This window comes from Myotis nattereri (genome assembly GCF_964212035.1).
Source record: "Myotis nattereri genome assembly, chromosome: 1".
NCBI lineage: Eukaryota > Metazoa > Chordata > Mammalia > Chiroptera > Vespertilionidae > Myotis > Myotis nattereri.
In genome coordinates, this window is record NC_138075.1 from 158145065 (window position 1) to 158149651 (window position 4587).

Genomic DNA, 4587 nt, shown 5'->3' on the forward strand with positions numbered 1-4587 from the left:
GGCACAGATTTGGAAGAGAGAAACAGATAAATAGCACAGTTCTGGTTTTAACTTTTTAAAACAACTTTTCTGAAGGGAGAATATGCTTGGCAACTTTACTGCAGGATCTGCGGTCAAGTGGCTACAGGCATTTGACATTGCCAGTTCAAATATATAAATTCACACCAGCAGTATGGAAGGTACTAGGTCTGAAAAGTATTTATTAGTGTAAAAATATTGGTTAAAGAGCATTTTGGAAATCTGTTTTAATCAATGTATACCATAAGAAATTACCCAAGGAATTGATACACCGGTGTAAAAACAATAGTCTTGCTTTAAGAACAAAAAGAAGAAAAATAATAAGGCATTCAGAATCTATTATGTAGGTCAGATACCTAGCATTAATTGGTTTCAAAGGGGTTTAGGCTTAAAAATAGAACTCATCCTCCATAGAAAAGAGACATTTGTTCTGTTTACATGTAAACTGGGACAGGTTTCTTTCCCCAGATCTGGAGGCTGGGATAAGTAAGGAAGGGCACACAAAGGAAGAGATGCTCAGCCTTTTTTCACTTTTTAAATTTATTTTTCATTTATTTTAGCTGACAAAAAAAATGATAAGAAACATTTCATGGCCACAGATTAGCAATAAAACAGCCATAAAGGAAGATGTTTGTATAGAGACAGTCGTCCCTCAGTAATAATTTTTGTCTCTTGAAATGTAGCATAGAGTGAAAATCTTTAGTCTTTGAAGCATATGACTCCTGAGAAATAAACTGAAGAAAGCTCAGGGATTTTTTTGTTTGGTTTTCATTCTCACATAAAGGCAACATCATGTTGATTGATCAAATAAACATTAATTATATATCTACATAACTTAAACACTTTCAATGTAAGACTGAAGATTTCTTCCAAAAGTTGTGGACTCGCCCTAACCAGTTTGGCTCAGTGGATAGAGCGTCGGCCTGCAGACTGAAGGGTCCCAGGTTCGATTCCAGTCAAGGGCATGTACCTTGGTTGGGGGCACATCCCCAGTGGGGGTTGTGCAGGAGGCAGCTGATCCATGTTTCTCTCTCATCGATGTTTCTAACTCTCTATCCCTCTCCCTTCCTTTCTGTAAAAAATCAATAAAATATATTTTTAAAAAAATACCAAGCAAGAGGAATAAAATCACTTCTTAAAAAAAAAAAAAAAGTTGTGGAATGTCACTGATTATGATTTAGACTTTAGTTTCACAGTTTTTCCACATTAAAAAAAGGTTATATGTTTTTTCTAAAAAGTTTATAAACATATTATACTTGTGTAATTCTTCCTTTTACCCAGTATATTCTAAGGAAAATATTGCTAGATACCCTTTCAACAATGATTTTTTTTTTTTTTTGCAGCAGCAGCAGATTAAACTCTCCTTTTAAATCCCATAATAATATGAGAAGGAATTGTGTGACATTGAGAAGCTGTTAAAGGAGGGGAAACCATAATTCTCAGGAGGCAGCTGTGGCCAGATGTGGGCAGAGTGAGATTTCCTGACAGCTTGATCATGAGCACTTGGAAGCTATCTCAGCCTTGCAGGCAGAGGCAGCCAGTGAGAACTTACCAGTTCTGCTTTCTGCTTTTTGTTTTGTTTTGCTTTGAGAATTGTAACAACTTTGTAGCACACTTTTGGGAACTGCCTACTTTAGTGCTTTTGGTTGAAATTTTGGTGGCTGGAATCCCTGCCCATTAGCACATTTCCCTAACCTTCAGAGGCAGCTTCCTGGAGTTCTGCTCCTCCAACTCTTCCACAATTTTCTAAACCCTAATTCTACATTCTCCCCTACCCCCCAGTGTCTTATGTCCATTGGTTATGCTTATATGCATGCATACAAGTCCTTAGGTTGATCTCTTACCCCACTCCCTCCTGCCCCCCCAACTCTTTCCGGCCTTCCCGCTGCAGTTTTATATTTTTTTAAAAAGCATTCATGAGAATGTTTAAAAATTGGACCCCTCGTACATTGGTGGAAATGTAAAATAGTGGGACCACGTTGGAAAACGTTTTGGGCAGTTCCTCAACATACTAAGCATAGAGTTACCAGATGACCCAGAAGTTCCACTTCTAGGTACATACCCAAAAGAAATGGAAACATGTTCACACAAAAAACTTGTACACAATGTTCGTAAGAGCCTCAAACTGGAAACAACCCAAGTATTCATCAACTAATGAATAGGTAAGCAAAATGTGGTATACCCACACACTAGAATATGGCATACATAAAACTTTAAAATGTTATGCTAAATGAAAGAAGCCAGTCACAAAACACCAGCTATTATGGCTGCATTTATGTGAAATGTTCCCCGCCCCCATAAGCATATCCCTGGAGGCATGTAATACTTTAAGCAATAAAACAAAATTTAAAAAAATTAAATGTTAAAAAAATAAAAAGAATGCAGATTAGTGATAGCCTGGGGCTAGGGCGGGAGGACATGGAGGGGGCACTGAAAAAGGGAGATGACTGTTAATGGGTATGGGTTTCTTTCAAAGTGTTGTTAAAGTCCTACAATTGGCTCCTCTCTGACAGGGCGTGGCTAGGCCCTGGGGGGCGTGGCTGGACTCTGGGGCCTGAGGAGGCAGCTTAAAGCCAGGCTGAGCTGTGCTGGCTGTTACCTGTCGAGGCATGGAGGAGTGCGCAGGCCTCTGCGGTGTGGGCTCTTCGCGGGGATGTCGGTGTCGTCAGCAGTGCCAGGGCCCAGCTGAGAGGGCAGCGGCCGACGGCAAGCTGGCCCCGGCCCTGGCCCCGGCAGAAAAGCACGTCTAGGCGGACGCGGCAGCGCGGTGCTGTGCGGAGAGTGGAGGAATCGGGAGCCCCATGCCACCCCCACACTGCTCGCTGCAGGACCTGCCTGTGGAGATGCTGGTGGAGATCTTCGCCTCGCTCCCCAGCACCGACCTGCCCAGCCTGGCCCAGGCCTGCACCAAATTCCGCCACATCCTGCACACCGACAGCATCTGGAGACGGCGCTGCTGGGAGGAATATGGCGTTCCTGAAAACTTGCCGAACCAGGAGAGGAGGGGTATGTCTTATCGAGAAGTCTATGCGAAGCTGTTCCACCCATACAGACACATTTTGGGATTGTGGCAGGAAGATACTGAGGACTATAGAACACTGCTGAATGTAGGGGTGGACGGCTTAGGCATTACTGGTTGGACGTAGGGGCCTTCCCTTAACACCCATGTGGAAGGCCCACTGCAATGCAAGCCCTGGTTCAGAATTCGCCTGACCGAGAGGAAATCAGCCACGGTGGAGTGCATGGAAGGCCGCCACAGCAGGCCCCACAGCCGCCACGTGCAGATTCAGAAGGACAGGCTCACCATCCAGTGCAAGAAGACAGACCACCGAAAGGATTTAACAGCGAGACTTAGGGACGAACTGGTGCTGGGGCGGGAGGACAGGTATCAGTATGACTGCCTGGCCTACCGCCGCCTCTACCTCCCGCCGAGCCACCCGGACGACCTCATCAGGCCAGGCCTCTTTCAAGGCAACTACGATGCCTTCGGCCTAAAGATTGTCATGCTCAGCTTCCATGGGAAGTATGCCAGGGTCACAAAGATCACGGGAGACTGCATCGGGATGTTAGAGATCCACCTTATGCGCCGCATCCAGCTGCCAGATGGCGAGATCTTCCGCAACTTCAACGAGTCCAGGAGATTGACGAGCAGGTGATCCAGGAGCAGCAGCAGCAGCAAGTAGACGGGACTGAGGAAAGTGAGGGCCATGGCTGGCAGAGCCCTGCCCAGCCCATCATCGGGGAGTCCGGGGCTGCAGCTTCGGAGGAGCAGCCTGTCTGGTTTGTTCTGCTTGTGGGCATTTGCACAAGACACCAGATCTACCCCCAAACCTGCAGGATGTGTTTCTATGGCGTGGACACTGTTACCTTATCTGGCTCAGCCTACCGGGAGCGCTTCCCTGGAGTCTTCATCCTGTTCGATGAGAACCACTTCGGGTTCATCTGGCTGGAGGGGAAATACTTCTTCCTGTGGGGCAGAGTCCAGAACACCTTCCAGAATGTGGAGGCACCATCCCTGCAGGCCTTCCTGGAGATGTTCAAGGACATTCATTCCGAAACCCCTGGGAGGAGCAGCTTGCAGATTTGACTTTCTGACCAGGTTAACCACCTTTGTTTGTTTTTTTAATCTTCACCTGAGGATATTTTCCCATTGATGTTTAGAAAGAGTGGGAGAGAGAGGAAAAGACAGAAATATTGATGTGAGAGAAACACATCAGTGGTTGCCTCTTGCCGAAGCCGGGATCAGGGCAAGGCTGGGTAGGAGCCAGAAACTGAGGTAGAAATAAACCTTAGACCAGTGGTCTCAACCTTTCTAATGCTGTGACCCTTTAATACAGTTCCTGATGTTGTGGTAACCCCCAATTTCATTGTTACAAATTGAACATAATTAAAGCATAGTTATTAATCACAGAAAAAGAGGAAAAGCACTCCTGCAATTAATTCATTGATTGAGTTACAAATGGGACTGCTTTTTTTTTTTTTTTTTTTACTGTAACACCATTTTTACTTAAGAGTGATTGACAAGCTATTGTTGACTTGCAGATGTTTTCTCTAAATGAACAAAGTGAG

The 4587-nt window shown here is 45.1% G+C and overlaps 1 pseudogene across 1 annotated transcript; it reads left to right on the forward strand.

Moving 5' to 3' along the window:
* Window positions 1-2543: 2543 nt before the first annotated feature.
* On the forward strand, window positions 2544-4105 carry LOC308529629 (F-box only protein 31-like; annotated as a pseudogene). Its single transcript has one exon. The product of its transcript is annotated as an F-box only protein 31-like (transcript).
* Window positions 4106-4587: the final 482 nt, after the last annotated feature.